Consider the following 19,446-nt stretch of genomic DNA (forward strand, 5'->3'; position numbering starts at 1 on the left):
CTGCCTGTGGCCCTTGTGCGTCACAGGCCGCTGCCCCGAAGTCATCTTTGTCACCGTGGCCTTCGCCTGAGAAGCCCTGGCAGCGCATTGATGCTGACTTTGCGGGACCCTTTTTAGGCACTTATTGGCTCCTCGTAATTGACGCCTACTCTAACTTTCCTTTCATTGTCCGTTGCACATCACCTACCACCACAGCAACCACCAGTGCTCTCGCCCGCATTTTTTCTTTGGAAGGCCTCCCCTCTACTCTTGTTACTGATAATGGTCCGCAATTTGCCTCTTCCGAATTTGCGGATTTTTGTGCTCGTCACGGCGTTATGCATGTCACGGCCCCGCCGTTCCATCCACAATCCAACTGTGAGGCTGAACGACTGGTCCGCACATTTAAGGCTCAGATCCCCATGGGCGACCACAGCCCGGTTGAGCATTTACATGGCCGACAGCCCCGCACGCTACTTCATCTTCTGCGGCCTCCCACCTCACGGGTGCGGGTGCCTTCCCTTAGCCGGTTCACCGCCGACGACCTCGTCTGGGTACGGGGATATGGCAGGCGTCCAAAATGGAGCCCATGCCGCATCTTAAGACACCGTGGCAGACACCTGTATGAAATCCAGACGGACACGGGTGTTGCAGTGCGTCATAAGGACCAGCTTCGGCCTCGTGTGCCGGCAATGCCTGTTCCGAATGCCGCTACACCACCTTCGGCTCTACCTGACGCTCGGGATCTTGGCATCTCTCAATACTCACAACGCAGCCCTCTCACCGTCATCGCGATGCCAGAACAAGAACGGACGCCACCAGGAGTCCTGCCCATGCAGGAAGCGGATGACCATCCTCTGTCAGAGCAAATCTACTCGCTTCCTCCTCCATTGCCCATGTCTCCTGTCATATCAACTGGACTTGCCGCAACGGGCAGATTGGTGCAGGGGGGACACAGCAGATTCGACCCCTACGTCTCCTGTCATCTCGACCCGTTATCATCAGGGACACTTCCGTCCGAATGGGAAGCCTCCTCCTCGAGACTTTACGGCAAGTCACACTAAGCCTATGGATGTTAGCCATCTCCAGGACACCTCCATCAAGATCAGTGCAACAATTTCAAAGGGGGGAAAAGTGGTGTGACTCGCCAATCATTCAAAGCGCCGTCGCACAATTACGCGCGTCCTCTGTGCGGCGCTGTCTGCCAGCCATGCAGCAGCTGCGCCACCTACGCGGCCAGAGAGCAGCGGCCGCTAGACTGCTCATTCGAACGCTAATGTGTACACACGTCTTGCTTGTCAACTTACTCTGTGACTTATATGTGTTGTGTCGTTCTGAAATATATTTGTTAAACTTGACGTTATAACAATTTAAGATGTCTATTTCATTCAATTTGTTATTAACTGACTGCACACTAGGAAGATTAGCTACCAACAAGGAAGGTTTATAACTGTTAGGCTCTTCACATTTAGTAATGGCTGTCAGCCCCCACTCAAGAGTTTTAGACCGAATGAGATGGCGCAGTGGTTAACACACTGGACTCACACTAAGGAGGATGATTCAGATCGGCATCTGGGCATCTTGGATAAGATTTTCTGCAATTTCCCTAAATCATTCCCGACAAATGCCGGGATGTTTCCTCTGAAAGGGCATGGCTGATATCCCCTATCTCTAATGACCTCACTGTCAACTGGACGTTAAACCCTCATCTCGCTTCATTCAATAGCTTTAGACGTCAGCTTTACCCAGTCTTCTGGTTTTCCTAAAATCTAGTCACAGTTAGCCTACCAGTGACCATCTTATTATTTGCGTTTAACTCTTGTGTGCATTGATATCTTTTCTATACACATTGGAAGTGCCTAGCTTGAACTGTGGTTGTGTGTAACTATTATAAAAAGACATTGTTGTACCTGAGATGGGAGATGTCACAGACGCAGTTGTGGCGCTTGCAACTCTTCACATTTACATGCAATTGAGTAATTTTCAAAATACAGACGTTGTTTTCCACATTGTGCACTTTACCCTAACCATGATTTGTGCAACATCTCAACATACAATTTTCTATTGCTAATACAACAAGAGGCCGAAAACCTTGTCACATTATGATATAGTGTTATTTGAACATCTTGCAAGAACAGAATGGGATGTGTCAACAGCTGATTATAAGTGTCCATGAAATAGCAGCTACTGCATAAAATCCTGCTCCAGATATAACGACATGTTGCTCAATGTGCTAATCAAAACTGTGGCATAATCCCAAAAGTTGTCCAATTATTCGCAATAGCAGTATGTCACTTGACATATATGCAAACACTCTACTGAAACTTTTTAGTGACTGATGCAGTGTTTTCTCATGACTTCAGATTTGTTGGCTGTGCCCAGTCTGATTAAAGCATCACTACAGCCTTCATTCCAAAGACAATGTAGGGGAAACTACAGATGCTGTGGTACTGGAAATTGTACCAACTTTTCATGAACCAATGGAACCACAAATAATCTGTGAAAAATCTGAAGAATGATGTCAGTCTTGGCACTCAGTCACCTCACTATGTTTGCCAGCCTATCTGGCATATAGGAAAAGAGTGCTGGCTAGCACTGCTCCTGTCCTAGATTTTAGCCAATAACCTACAAAACTGAGGCCACTTTTTTGTTTCTCTCTTCAGTGGCATATAAATTCCTGTTAGCACATTTAGTAACATTATTTTAGTCACAATATTGGAATGCTGACTTAATCAAACCTGTATCAGATGCTAAATAACTATTGTTCTGAATGATTTGTAGAAACTTTATACATCAGTAAGCATTTCCAAGACTGACTGCACAAGACAGTTTCAAATGATCTGTGTCCTTCAATGACATTATAAAATATTTACTCAGATGTTGCTTTAAGGCACTTCTGCACTGATTCAGTAAATGTCACTGTTCATCCCTTTGGCTGTGAACACTTCAGCATGATTATGAAGTAATTTACATTTATCACATAGTGAATATTGGAAAAAAGAGACATGTAACCCTGTACACATATTGGTAAGCTTTCATGATTCTGAGAGGTTACTACTTTATTTGAATGTCTAAGGTTGTTCTGTAAATGTGTAACACTCCTGTTCATCAGGAATATAAAGACCTCAATGTCAGGTCACAGAAGTTGACAAACAACACAGTAGTACAGTATACACAAAAACAGTACAGTGTGATAAACTGAAACAATATCAAGTTACAAAGAGTTAATTTTTAGTGAAACAACTGTTACTGTAGCTGTTATTTAAATATAAACAGCATAAATATTCTATTACTGGTTCTGCACTGTTCCATGGTAAATATAAATGGATGCTGTGTGGCTGCAGCCTTTCAATTTGATGCCACCTTGGTGCCTTGTGTATCAATTCTGCTTATTATTTTAAATGTAAATGTGTCAGTGCATGAGAAACATTGTAACCGAAGAGTTCATCTACATGTTGAGTATCCTCTCCTTCAGCATGAAAATACCAGAAGACACACAAGAACTACAATGTCTGCAACAACCTGATGTCTAGCATTCATTATCATCAATCATCCTCCACACATTCCCAAACATGCCCAATCTGATTTTCATCTCTTTCCAAAATTTAAAGAACACCTTTGTCATGTTCATCTTGATAGTGATGAAGCAGTGCAAGCAGAACCAAGACTGTGGCTCCATCAACAAGTCAAACATTCTGCAGTGCTGGTATCAACAAAGTGGTCACTCATTTGGAGAAACATGTTTGTTACCAGGGTGGCTATGTTGAGATATAAATATGTACACATGAAAAACAAAGATGAAGAATGTTAATGATGTTTTTATTTTTATTTTAAAAGGTTTAAGAGTTTTCACATGAAAAATTCAGAGGCATTAATGTATAGAATGGCCTCAAATATTTCAATGATCAAGTAAACTCCATTCCCATTATTACAAATTAGCTATTTTATTTATCACTTCTACTAAATATTTTTTAAATATTAGTTTCAAAGAATTCTTTAATTGAATAGAAAGCATTGTGCTGAAGCCATTTTTCTAGGACACTCTGATATTTATTTGATAACATTAACAAGCGGAATGTGGAAATATGTCCTAAAATGATATGCTTAAATAATTTTACTTGCAGTTATTATAGACCAGGGAGAATGTCAGTGCATGCAAATACAGACAGCAGCTGTTTCTACTACTGTATTCATGCACATCACATCTCGTGTTAAATATTTACATATTTTCCCGAGCATACATTAAACAATATAGTAGCAAACTAGGTGATGTTATTACATTAAGAGATCTGAGTGGTTTCTAAAGGGCTCCATGGGTGCTAATTCTAATGTGCAATTGATATCTTTCACCATCTAAAAATACACTTAGCGCCTGAGTAATTTTCCCCTACAGTGTTGCCTACTGCAAATAAGAGTGAAAGGAAGAGCTTTAATAACAGTTTCCTCACAGTTTCATGATTTATATAATAAAAGAGAGCATAGGAAAGTTTGCTGCACAGATTGTGTGTGTGTGTGTGTGTGTGTGTGTGTGTGTGTGTGTGTGTGGGCGCACGCGCGCGCGCGCGCGCGCTTTGTAAGAGAGGTTTTTTTGACCAGTAAGCAATCTCATTAATTTCAATGTTTCATTTTCATTTTTGGTTTACTTTATTTTAACGATGATTTCTTGTGTTTTGCATGGTGGTTAAAACACACTTTGTAGGCCTGAAATCAATGTCTAGTGTCTTGCATTTTTTTATATTATATTCTAATATTTTCGTCCTGTTGTTGTCATATCATCAGCAGTACTAGGCGTAGCACAACTGACCAATTATTCATTGAGATTTTTAGTCAACTGGGACTGTATTTTCTTGAGTGCAGTTAATCTCTTTTAATCCCAGGCTGCTTTGTAGTTACTTTCAGAATTTAAAATAAAATCATTTAATTAGCAATTTTTAGTTGTAGGCCTGTATAGTGTCCTAATTTATACAGAGTGTCAGAAACAGTCTGAAAAGCTTGTAAGAGTTTTGCAAGGTGGTTGTGCTGAGAAATAATAGTTAAGAAAAAAAATATATATGTTGCTCCAATTCTGTTATTTAGCATTGATGTTAGCCAATCAGGTCACCACACACACACAAAAATTGGAGCATTTGTACACATTAAAATGTGGTGAAGTGCAGACATCCATGGATCTGTAAGTTATGACTTGTTCAAATTTTCATTACCAGCTAAAATGTGCCTTTATTGGACATCATAAATTTCAGCTAGGTGAGTAAAAGCAATATTTCTTCAGTTTGGGGAAACCAAGTACTGTGGAAATACTGTCTCTGGTAGGCTGCTTGAATTTGCGCACTGAATGACCTGATGGGCTAACTTCAACAATACATAATGTGGAAATGGCACAACAAGTACAATATTTTTCTTAACAACTGTTTCCCTTCACAGCCTCTCCTGAAACACCCTAGCAAACTTATCAGAATGTTTCTGACCACCATATATATAAATCTTTTCCCACTTTCATTGGTTTTGCCATCTAACAACAAAACTGTGACTATGCACACTAAAAGGTGACATGCCAGCAGCCATTAAACATTGTGTCACTGGTATGATTAACATGAATTTGTGAGTGTCAGCTAGACATTTCTCTTATCATATGTGTTTACTATCAGTAGGAAAATAAAGGAACATTCATTAGTTGTTTTATCAGTACGCAGTATACAAGATCAATATATAACTTGTAACTGATTTCTTATATTTTTTATGTCAGTCGCAGGAAGAATTCTGTGTGTGCCGTCTTTCTTAGGAGTTGTAAACTGAGTTTCCCATTTCAAGCCATAACATTACATTCTCTGATACTCCTAAAGTTGCTCAAGACAGTTTCTGCGTGCGTTACTAATTACATTGTCAAGGCATGCATGTTGGCTAATACACTTTTCATTGATATAACAGTCTGCTTCCATAGCTGAGTTGTCAGCATGTATGATGGAGATACTGTAGATACTGGTTTGACTTCTGGTACTACTAAGAATTTTTCCTTTCTGGGAGGACTGGAAAAAACTACATTTAGCCTCATGACATCAACTGAGTAATTACTCATTTAAAATAAGTAGCAAAATTGACACACAAGGTACCAAGGTGGCACGAAATTGAAAGGCTGCAGTACACAGCATGTATTTATATATATCTTGAAACAGTACAAAACCAGTAATAGTATATTTATGCTGTTTATAATTGGATAACAGCTACAGTAAGACAGTTGTTTCCATAAAAACTAACTCATTGTAACTTGATATTGTTTCAGTTTATCACACTGTAGTGTTTTTGTGTGTACTGTATTAATGTGTTGTTTGTCAACTTCTGTGACCTGACATTGAGGTCTTCATATTCCTGAAGAACAAGAGCCTGTTAGGCATTTACAGAACAACCTTAAACATGCAAATAAAGTAGAAACCTCTCAGAATCATGAAAGCTTACTGATACATGTACAAGGTTACATGTCTCCTTTTTTTCTAATATTCAGGATGTGATAAATGTAAATCATTTCATTAACTGAATCAGTACAGAAGTGCCTTAAAGCAACATCTGAGTAAATATTTTATAATGTCATTGAAGGACACAGATTATTGGAAACTGTTGTGCAGTCACTCTTGGAAATGCTTACTGATGTATAAAGTTTCTACAAATCATTCAGAACAATAGTTACTTAGCATGTGATACAGGTTTAAGTCAGCATTCCAATGTTGTTGTTGTGGTCTTCAGTCCTGAGACTGGTTTGATGCAGCTCTCCATGCTACTCTATCCTGTGCAAGCTCCTTCATCTCCCAGTACCTACTGCAACCTACATCCTTCTGAATCTGCTTAGTGTATTCATCTCTTGGTCTCCCTCTACGATTTTCACCCTCCACGGTGCCCTCCAATGCTAAATTTGTGATCCCTTCATGCCTCAAAACATGTCCTACCAACAGATCCCTTCTTCTAGTCAAGTTGTGCCACAAACTTCTCTTCTCCCCAATTCTATTCAATACCTCCACATTAGTTACGTGATCTACCCACCTGATCTTCAGCATTCTTCTGTAGCACCACATTTCGAAAGCTTCTATTCTCTTCTTGTCCAAACTAGTTATCGTCCATGTTTCACTTCCATACATGGCTACACTCCATACAAATACTTTCAGAAACGACTTCCTGACGCTTAAATCTATATTCGATGTTAACAAATTTCTCTTCTTCAGAAACACTTTCCTTGCCATTGCCAGTCTACATTTTATATCCTCTCTACTTCGACCATCATCAGTTATTTTGCTCCCCAAATAGCAAAACTCCTTTACTACTTTAAGTGTTTCATTTCCTAATCTAATTCCCTCAGCATCACCCGACTTAATTCAACTACATTCCATTATCCTCGTTTTGCTTCTTTTGATGTTCATCTTATATGCTCCTTTCAAGACACTGTCCATTCCGTTCAGCTGCTCTTCCAAGTCCTTTGCTGTCTCTGACAGAATTACAATGTCATCGGCGAACCTCAAAAGTTTTTATTTCTTCTCCATGGATTTTAATACCTACTCTAAATTTTTCTTTTGTTTCCTTTACTGCTTGCTCAATGTACAGATTGAATAAAATTGGGGATAGGCTACAACCGTGTCTCAATCTTTCCTGAACTACTGCTCCTCTTTTGTGTCCCTAGACTCTTATAATTGTTATCTTGTTTCTGTACAAATTGTATATAGCCTTTCGCTCCCTGTATTTTATCCGTGCCACCTTTGGAATTTCTGAGTATTCCAGTCATCATTGTCAAAAGCTTTCTCTAAGTCTACAAATGCTAGAAACGTAGGTTTGCCTTTCCTTAATCTTTCTTCTAAGATAAGTCGTAGAGTCAGTATTGCCTCACATGTTCCAATGTTTCTACGGAATCCAAACTGATCTTCCCAAGGTCGGCTTCTACCAGTTTTTCCATTCGTCTGTAAAGAATTCGCGTTAGTATTTTGCAGCTGTGACTTATTAAACTGATAGTTCGGTAATTTTCACATCTGTCAACACCTGCTTTCTTTGGGATTGGAATTATTATATTCTTCTTGAAGTATGAGGGTATTTCGCCTGTCTCATACATCTTCCTCACCAGATGGTAGAGTTTTGTCATGAATGGCTTTCCCAAGGCTATCAGTAGTTCTAATGGAATGTTGTCTACTCCCGGGGCCTTGTTTCGACTCAGATCTTTCAGTGATCTGTCAAACTCTTCACGCAGTATCTTATCTCCCATTTCGTCTTCATCTACATCCTCGTCCATTTCCATAATATTGTCCTCAAGTACATCGCCCTTGTATAAACCCTCTATATACTCCTTCTACCTTTCTGCCTTCCCTTCTTTGCTTAGAACTGGGTTGCCATCTGAGCTCTTGATATTCATACAAGTGGTTCTCTTCTCTCCAAAGGTGTCTTTAATTTTCCTGTAGGCAGTATCTATCCTACCCCTAGTGAGACAAGCCTCTACATCCTTACATTTGTCCTCTAGCCATCCCTGCTTAGCCATTTTGCACTTCCTGTCGATATCATTTTTGAGACGTTTGTATTCCTTTTTGCCTGCCTCATTTACTGCATTTTTATATTTTCTCCTTTCATCAATTCCAATATTGTTACTAAAATAATGTTACTAAAAGTGCTGACAGGAACGTACATGCTTCTAAAGAGGGAAACGAAAAAGTGGCCTCAGTTTTGTTGGTTTATTGGCTAAAATCTAGGACTGGAGCAATTTCCATTGCCACAGCATCTGCAGTTTCCCCTACATTGTTTTTGCAATGAAGGCTGTAGTGATGCTTTGTTCAGACAGGGCACAGCCAACAAATCGGAAGTCTTGAGAAAAAACTGCATCAGTTAGTAAAAAGTTTCAGTAGTGTGTTTGCCTGTATGTTAAGTGACACACTGCTATTGCAAATAATTTGACAACTTCTGGGATTATGCTACAGTTTTTCTTAGCCCATTGAGCAACCTGTGGTTATATTTGCAGCAGGATTTAACACAGTAGCTGCTCTCTCATGGACATTTTGTTCTTGCAAGATGTCATAACAAATGCTCTCCAAAACACTCAACTATCATCTCTTGCTCAGTTCGACACTCTTACAGGATTAATTAACCTTAAGAATCTTTAAGTAACACTATGTCATAATGTGGCAAGTTTTTGGGCCTCTTGTTGCATTAGCAATAGAAAATTGTATGTTGAGATGTTGCACAAATCACAGTTAGGGTAAAGTGCACAAGGTGAAAAAGAACGTCTGTATTTTGAAAATTACTCATTTGCATGTAAATGTGAACATTTGCAAATGCCACAATTGGGTCTGTGACATCTCCCCTCTCAAGTACAACAATGTCTTTTTATAACAGTTACATACACCGACAGTTCCAGCTACTTGATCTCAAGTCCTATTCAAACTCCAAATCAGGAGTTTGATGAAATGGACAGGATCGTTCCTCACTTCCAATGTGTATATCAGAGCCACCAATGTACACAAGAGTGAAATGCAAATAATAAGATGGTCAGTGGTAGGCCAACTGTGACTAGATTTTAGGAAATCCAGAAGACTGGAAAAGCTGATGTCTAAAGCTATTGAATGAAGTGAGATGAGGGTTTAACGTCCAGTTGACAGTGAGGTCATTAGAGATAGGGCACACGCCCTGAATAATTCTGGGATGGGGATATCAGCCATGCCCTTTCAGAGGAAACATACCGGAATATGTCCGGAATGAATTAGGGAAATTTCAGAAAATGTATTCAAGATGCCCAGATGCTGATCTGAATCATCATCCTCCTTAGGACAAAAATGCAAGCATCAAAGATGTATCTACTGAAACGTCTGTCAACTAATGCAAAGCAGCCTGGAAGGAAGTAAACTCCATAGCAGGGACACACAGAACCTAACAAGTGACTCCATTCTCACATGAGGTACAAAATAACTTAAGCAACTATGCAAGTAATGGAAAATCTGCTACCTCAAGAACATATGTCATTAATTGTAAAGGTACTTCAGACAACATAGGCTTACCTGATTTGAGACATATTAGTTTCATGAAATTACAATGAAATCCAGACCTTAAGCTGCTTACAGACGTTGATAAATATCAATGGCAACAGCTGAAAATATATGCCCCGATCAGGACTCGAACCCAGGATCTCCTGCTTGCATGGCTGTCACTCTAGCGATCTGAGCCAACGTAGACACAGAAGATAGTGCAACTTCAGGGACTTATCTGTGCCATACTCCTCGCGAGACCCATATTCCCAACTTACTGACCACACACCACATTTGTAGTACCCCTGCCCACTATGCTCATTACTCTTGGCAGTCAATCTACCAATTCCCGTAAGAGTTCAGGCAATGTGAGTGCATCCGCACTGGAGAAGATCACTGGCCGGTAAGCCTTATCTATATGAAGATGGTATCTGTTCTTTTGGTCACGTCCAAAATAACAGATACCATCTTCATACACTAGTTTCAGTTGGACTCAGAATAGTTGCCAGATTGTATACCACATTTCATCCACATTAGGGAATTCAAGTAATGAAAGTATCTATTGAAACTTCCTGGCAGATTAAAACTGTGTGCCGGACCAAGACTCGATCTTGGGACCTTTGCCTTTCGTGGGCAAGTGCTCTACCATCTGAGCTACCCAAGCACAACTCATGCCCCATCCTCGCAGCTTTACTTCTGCTAGTACCTCATCTCCTACCTCATTCTGGAAAGTACCTATTGCGTCTCAAATTACATGCTGACACATATAATTGATACTATTGTGCCTTCTCTGACTTATCTTATAAATTGTGTGTTTCAAGCTGGAAAATTCCCTGACGTCTTGAATCCACAGTTGGCCCACTTTATAAGAAGGGAGATAAAAGCAATAGTGACAGTTGTAGACAAATATCAATCATTGCCATAACATCTAAGATCAAAGAACACTGCGTGAAAGAGCAACTTTGGAGCTACTCTGAGAACAATAAAGTAATCTTTTCATCACTATATGGCCTTGAGCATAGTTTATCTCATGTCAGACCTGTAATAGATATACTATGCCTGTCTGAGCATCACATTGTGTCTGATATGGAAAAGGTAAATATCAGTGGTTATAAACTAGCTGCACATATGAATAGAGAGAATAAGGTGAGAGGAGGAGTTGCCATATATGTCAAAAGTTATCACTGTGTAGAAAGCTTAGATACAAAAAAGTTTTGTCTAGAGCAACATATAGAAGCATGTGCCTGTCAACTTAAACTGAAGGAGGGCTCTTTTATAATTGTAACAGTGTATAGGTCCCCTTCAGGAAACTTTCATTTATTCCTGGAAAACCTGGATACCTTGTTTTTGCCCTCTGTCATACAGGGGAAAGCAAATTATTATTTGTGGGGACTTCAATGTTGGTTCACTGAAAGAGAGTAATAGGAAGAATGACCTGGAAGTCTTGTTTGGTTCTTTCAATTTGACGTCTGTCATTGATTTTCCTACTCAGGTAGTAAAGTACAGCAGCACATTGATAGATAACACTTTTATAGACCAAGATATGTTTAAAAACATAAAATCTTGTCCTGTTGAGAATGGCCTTCCTGATCATGGGGCTCAGCTAGTTACAGTACAGTTACAGTGGATTCAGTAATTCAAAACTACCCTCCAAAATTGTGCATTCAGTGAATGACTCAACAATTAGAAATTTCAGGGAAAATCTTCGGCAGTTATACTGGGATGAGGTGTACAAGGGACCCAACACTAATTAAAATATAACTTAATTCTTGTTACGCTTGTAAAAGAATTTGAAAATTGTTTCCCCAAGAAGGTAGTTAAATCTAATTATAAGAAACCATGCAGAAAACCTTGGCTTACTAAAGGAATAAAAATATTTTGTAACCACAAAAGGGAACTGCATCTAACAACAAGAAAGAGTAATGACCCAGAAACAGCCAAATATTATAAAAAACAACTGTGCTACATTAAGAAAGATTATTAAAAAGTCCAGAAGCATGTGAATCATGTCTGAGATTAATACCTCTGATAACAATATCAAAACAATTTGGAATATTATTACAAGGGAGACAGAGCAACCAAGAGTACAGGATAATGGCATTACCATCAAAGCGAATAGAAACTTGACAAACAACAAGCTGGAAGTTGAAAACCTCTTGAATAATCTTTTTTTAAATGTTGTAGAGAAAATAGGATCTAAATGTTCATTAGAAGAAGCAAGGCAGTTAATGGAAGAGGCCTTACCCACACAATTTGGTACAATTGAAATTCCACCCACCTCTCCTTCTGAAATTAGGAAGATAATATACTCTCTCAAGAATAAAAGCTCACATGGAATTGATAGCATTTCCAGCAGGATAATAAAAGCTTGTTTCCAAGAGATAAGTGAGATTCTTAGCCACATCTGTAATAGCTCTCTCAAGCAGGGTATTTTCCCAGATAGACTGAAGTATGCCATTGTCAAACCACTGCACAAAAAAGGGGTATGTCTGATGCCAACAACTACCACCAAATCTCTCTTCTGACTGCCTTATCCAAAATTATTGAAAAAGTAATGTATTGTACAGTAGCTTCACACTTTTGTAAAAATAAAGTGTTAACAAAATATCAGTCTGGTTTCCAGAAAGGTTTTTCAATGGCAAATGCTATATATACTTTTACTAATGAAATATTAAATCCTCTGAGTAACCGGAAGTCACCTGTTGGGATTTTTTGTGACCTTTCAAAGACCTCAATGTGTGTGTGTATATATATATAAAAAAAACAAAGATGATGAGACTTACCAAACAAAAGCGCTGGCAGGTCGATAGACACACAAACAAACACAAACATACACACAAAGTTCAAGCTTTTGCAACAAACTGTTGCCTCATCAGGAAAGAGGGAAGGAGAGGGAAAGACGAAAGGATGTGGGTTTTAAGGGAGAGGGTAAGGAGTCATTCCAATCCCGGGAGCGGAAAGACTTACCTTAGGGGAAAAAAGTACAGGTATACACTCGCGCACACACACATATCCATCCGCATATACACACACAAGCAGACATTTGTAAAGGCAATTCTCTTTGCCTTTACAAACGTCCGCCCGCGTCCGTGCATGTGCGGATGGACACACGTGTGTGTGCGAGCGCACACCCGTCCCCCTTTCCCCCAAGGCAAGTCCCTCCGCTCCCGGGAGTGGAACGACTCCCCACCCTCCCCCCAAAACCCTAATACCCCACCCCCCACCCCCGACGTGGCAACAGTCTGCCGCGAAAGCCCGAAACCCGTGCATATGCCTGTGCTTGTCCATGTGTCCATCGACCCGCCAGCACTCTCGTTCGGCAAGTCATATCATCTTTGTCATATATATATATATATATATATATATATATATATATATATATATATATATATATATATATATATATAGAGAGAGAGAGAGAGAGAGAGAGAGAGAGAGAGAGAGAGAGAGAGAAACATTCCACGTGGGAAAAAATATATCTATAAACAAAGATGATGAGACCCACCAAACAAAAGCGCTGGCAGGTCGACAGACACACAAACACACACACAAAGAGTCTTTCCACTCCCGGGATTGGAGTGGCTCCTTGCCCTCTCCCTTGGAGCCCACATCTTTTCGTCTTTCCCTCGCCTTCCCTCTTTCCCTTGGAGCCCACATCCTTTCGTCTTTCCCTCTCCTTCCCTCTTTCCTGGCAGGGCTTGAATATATATATACTTATGAAATTTGTTATTTGGATGATCTTCACTACTCAAGGTTAAATCTAACTTTGGCTCAGAAGGGGGTAAATTATGCTGCCACAAAAGTCTGTGGTCACTTACCTAATGGCATCAAAAGTCTGACAGATAGCCATATAGCATTTAAAAGGAAATTAAAAGAATTTCTGAATGGCAATTCCTTCTACACATTAGATGAATTTTTGGATATAGTAAGTGGGTAATTTCCCCACCCCCATTCCAAAAACAATATTAAGTGTCATGTAATATTTTGTGTAATGTAATATCTTGGATAGACACCTGTCAGTAACCTGACATGTTCCACTTCATTACAAAGTATCGTATTCATGATCTATGGAACAAGTACTAATCTAATCTCTAATCCAGGATGTGTACACTGAAACTGTACTAGTGACCATGATGTGGTTGTGGCAACAATGATTACCAAAGTACAAAGGAGAACTAAACCTTGCAGACAGATATACATGTTCAGTAAAGAAAATAAAAAAATAGTAGTTTCATATCTCCATGAAGAACTTCAAACTTTCAGCATATAGCAGGAGCTTCTAGAGGAACTGTGGCTCCAGTTTAAAAGAACAGTTGACCATGCTCTTGATAGATATGTACCCAATACAAAGGTTCATAATGGGAGGGACCTCCATGGTATACATTAAGTGTAAAGAAACAGAAATTATTGCATAACAGGTGTAAAACAAAGGGAAGGGCTACAGATAGGGAGATGATGAATGAAACATGCAATGTGTGTTGCTTAAATGACTACCATAGTGGAATATTAATTGTTAATATTTCACAAAACCAAAATAAATTCTAGCTGCGTGAAAAGGCTGTTAGTGGGACCAAAATTAGTGTACATTCCCTAGCAAATGAGGCAATAACTGAAGTTGAAGGTAGCAAAGTAAAAGCTCACATGCTTAACTCAGTTTTCAAATGTTCCTTTACAAACTAAAATCCAGAAGAATCAACTCAGTTTAACCTTGTACCACTGAAAAGATGAATGAAATAAGTATTAGTGTCAGTGGTGTTGAGAAACAGCTGAAATTGTTAAAATTGAACATATCTCCAGGGCATGATGGAATCCCTGTTAGATTCTATAGTGAATTTGCAGCTGAGTTAGCCCTCTTCTCACTACAATCTATCATAAATCCCTCAAAATAATAACCGTGCCCAATTCTCGGAAAAAATCGTAGGCCACACCCATCTACAAGAAGGGTACTATAAGTGATCCACAAAACTACTGTCCAATATCCTTGACATCAATTTGTTGTACAATTTTAGAAAATATACTCAGAGCTGAAACATACTGAGGCATCTTGGACAGAATAATCTCCCCAGTGCCAGGCAGCATGGATTTCAAAAACATCGATCATATGAAACCCGGTACACACTTTTCTCACCCATACCATAAAGGGACTAACAGGGGATACTTTAAATGATGACTCTAGGAATATACTACAATTCCCCAATGTATAACTCACATAGGGATCATGAGCAGAGGATTAGAATAATTGTTGCACGCACAGAGGCATTCAAACAATCATTCTTCCCACACTCCATACGTGAATGCAATGGAAAGAAACCGTACCAACTGGTACAATGGGATGTACCCTCTGCTGTGCCCTTAACAGTGATTTGTAGAGTTTAGATGTTGATGTAGTTCTGTTCACAATTATGGAACAAAGGACAGACATAATGTAAATTTAAAATGTCGCAATATAATAGAGTAAGTAAGTCGTGCAAAAGTTTAAAATATACAGGATGAGTCAAAAAACACTTTACAGCTATGGAACAATGTAGAAATTTATTGATACAACTTACAGAATTGGTAGATGGGTCATTTTGTAGCACAAGTACAGGACATGGGGCAGCAAAAATCCACATTCAACCCTGGAACATATTCATGGCAGCCCCTAGGTTGATGTGTTTTGTGCTCTTAGCAAATTGAAAGCTTTTTCTTATTGATGGAGAAAACTGTCATTGGTATTGTATTTCTGGATGTGCTTTAAAACTTTTTAATTCCACAAATCGATGATGATGACCAAGCTGGGATGGTTTACTATACACAAGGTGATGCACCATCGCATTTCCTCATGGAAGTTTGAGGTTTCCTCGATAACCGCTTCCCAGGTTGGTGAGTTGGCTGTGAAAGGCTAATTGCATGACCACCTCACTCCCCAAACTTGACACCATAGGATTTCTTTCTCTGGGATTTCAATAATGACGGTGTGTATGTTTGTCCCATACCAGACAATTTAGCTGACATGAAAAATTGAATCTCTGCTGCTGTTGCACAAGTCATGCCCAATTTTCTGCAATGAGTGTGGGAAGAAATTGCTTTTCTGTGGGGTGTTTGGTGGGTCACAAATGACAGTCACATTGAACCAAAATGACACTTGACACTTGAGGTTGAGGTTGTTTGCTACAAAATGACACATCTAGCAGTTCTGTAAATTATATCAATTAATTTCTACATCATTTCATACTTGTAAAATCCTTTCTGACTCATCCTGTACTGGCATAAAGCTGTGTAATAAACTACCCCTAGCATTGAGATACCTACCATGCAGTTCATTGTAGAGCAATCTACAGAACTTCTTAATCAACAACTCTGTTTAAGAGGCAGAAGAAATTTACAATAGTGTGGTATAGTGAACGTAACATGTAATTTTAGTATAAAATCTCATTATTGTATACACTCATACATTAATTTATCAAACCAATTATCATGCAAATGATCAATTGTCACTAAATAAATATGTGAAGTAGCTCAATGTATTGGAGCTGTATATCTTCACCCAAAGTTCACACAAAAATGGGGAAAAACAGCTTCTGCTGTTTAGCACATAGTGTATTGTGAGTGTTTGCCAGTGTGCTACATTTCACATTTTGTGATGATGATCTGCAGTCAATCACAATAAAATAATATCTTGTGTGTAAAAGTCACTTCAAGTTCTCCTTTGAAGATTGTGTGCAAACATGAAAACAATTATTGGTTTGTGCTACATCAGTGCCATCTGGTGAGCTTACGGTGTAGTGTTGTGTTTACTTGACATTGTAGTCTGACTTCAGCTGTGTTAAGAACATGAGTCCCCCTCATGAACCATGGACCTTGCCGTTGGTGGGGAGGCTTGCGTGCCTCAGTGATACAGATAGCCGTACCGTAGGTGCAACCACAATAGAGGGATATCTGTTGAGAGGCCAGACAAATGTGTGGTTCCTGAAGAGGGGCAGCAGTCTTTTCAGTAGTTGCAGGGCAGCAGTCTGGTTGATTGACTGATCTGGCCTTGTAACATTAACCAAAACAGCCTTGCTGTGCTGGTACTGCGAACGGCTGAAAGAAAGGGGAAACTACAGCCGTAATTTTTCCCGCGGGCATGCAGCTTTACTGTATGGTTAAATGATGATGGCGTCCTCTTGGGTAAAATATTCTGGAGGTAAAATAGTCCCCCATTCGGATCTCTGGGCGGGGACTATTCAAGAGGACGTCGTTATTAGGAGAAAGAAAACTAGCGTTCTACAGATGGGAGCATGGAATGTCAGATACCTTAATCGGGCAAGTAGGTTAGAAAATTTAAACGGGAAATGGATAGGTTAAAATTAGATATAGTGGGAATTAGTGAAGTCCGGTGGCAGGAGGAACAAGACTTCTGGTCAGGTGAATACAGGGTTATAAATACAAAAATCAAATAGCGGTAATGCAGGAGTAGGTTTAATAATGAATAAAAAAATAAGTTTATATGCCAACTAACTCTGCAGATGATGAAGAAATTGATGAAATATATGATGAGATAAAAGAAATTATTCAGGTAGTGAAGGGAGACGAAAATTTAATAGTCATGGGTGACTGGAATTCGAGAGTAGGATAAGGGAGAGAAGGAAACATAGTACGTGAATACGGATTGGGGGTAAGAAGTGAAAGAGGAAGCCATCTGGCAGAATTTTGCACAGAGCATAACTTAATCATAGCTAACACTTGGTTCAAGAATCGTAAAAGAAGGTTGCGTACATGGAAGAATCCTGGAGATACTAGAAGGTATCAGATAGATTGTATAATGGTAAGACAGAGATTCAGGAACCAGGTTTTAAATTGGAAGACATTTCCAGGGGCAGATGTGGACTCTGACCACAATCTATTGGTTATGAACTGTAGATTAAAACTGAAGAAACTGCAAAAAGGTGGGAATTTAAGGAGATGGGACCTGGATAAACTGACTAAACCAGAGGTTGTACAGAGTTTCAGGGAAAGCATAAGGGAACAATTGTCACGAATGGGGGAAAGAAATACAGTAGAAGAAGAATGGATAGCTCTGAGAGATGAAGTAGTGAAGGCAGCAGAGGATCAAGTAGGTAAAAAGACAAGGGCTAATAGAAATCCTTGGGTAACAGAAGAAATATTGAATTTAATTTATGATAGGAGAAAATATAAAAATGCAGTAAATGAAGCAGGGAAAAAGAAATACCAACGTCTCAAAAATGAAATCGACAGGAAGTGCAAAATGGCTAAGCAGGGATGGCTAGTGGACAAATGTAATGCTGTAGAGGCTTATCTCATTAGGTGTAAGATAGATACTGCCTACAGGAAAATTAAATACACCTTTGGAGAAAGAGAACCACTTGTATGAATATCAAGAGCTCAGATGGAAACCCAGTTCTAAGCAAAGAAGGGAAACCAAAAAGGTGGAAGGAGTATATAGAGGGTCCATACAAGGGCAATTTACTTGAGGACAATATTATGGAAATGGACGAGGATGTAGATGAAGATGAAATGGGAGATATGATACTGCATGAAGAGTTTGACAGAGCACTGAAAGACCTTAGTCAAAACAAGGCCCCGGGAGTAGACAACATTCCATTAGAACTACTGACAGCCTTGGGAGATCCAGTCCTGACAAAACTCTACCACCTGGTGAGCAAGATGTATGAGACCGAACTATCAGTTTAATAAGTCACAGCTGCAAAATACTAACACAAATTATTTACAGATGAATGGAAAAACTGGTAGAAGCCGACCTTGGGAAGATCAGTTTGGATTCCGTAGAAACATTGGAACACGTGAGGCAATACTGACTCTACGACTTATCTTAGAAGAAAGATTAAGGAAAGGCAAACCTACGTTTCTAGCATTTGTAGACTTAGAGAAAGCTTTTGACAATGATGACTGGAATACTCAGAAATTCCAAAGGTGGCACGGATAAAATACAGGGAGCGAAAGGCTATATACAATTTGTACAGAAACAAGATAACAATTATAAGAGTCTAGGGGCACAAAAGAGGAGCAGTAGTTCAGAAAAGAGTGAGACACGGTTGTAGCCTATCCCCAATTTTATGCAATCTGTACATTGAGCAAGCAGTAAAGGAAACAAAAGAAAAATTTAGAGTAGGTATTAAAATCCATGGAGAAGAAATAAAAACTTTTGAGGTTCGCCGATGACATTGTAATTCTGTCAGAGACAGCAAAGGACTTGGAAGAGCAGCTGAACAGAATGGACAGTGTCTTGAAAGGAGGATATAAGATGAACATCAAAAGAAGCAAAACGAGGATAATGGAATGTAGTTGAATTAAGTCGGGTGATGCTGAGGGAATTAGATTAGGAAATGAAACACTTAAAGTAGTAAAGGAGTTTTGCTATTTGGGGAGCAAAATAACTGATGATGGTCGAAGTAGAGAGGATATAAAATGTAGACTGGCAATGGCAAGGAAAGTGTTTATGAAAAAGATAAATTTGTTAACATCGAGTATAGATTTAAGTGTCAGGAAG

Source organism: Schistocerca nitens, chromosome 3, assembly GCF_023898315.1.
Source record: "Schistocerca nitens isolate TAMUIC-IGC-003100 chromosome 3, iqSchNite1.1, whole genome shotgun sequence".
Classification (NCBI taxonomy): domain Eukaryota; kingdom Metazoa; phylum Arthropoda; class Insecta; order Orthoptera; family Acrididae; genus Schistocerca; species Schistocerca nitens.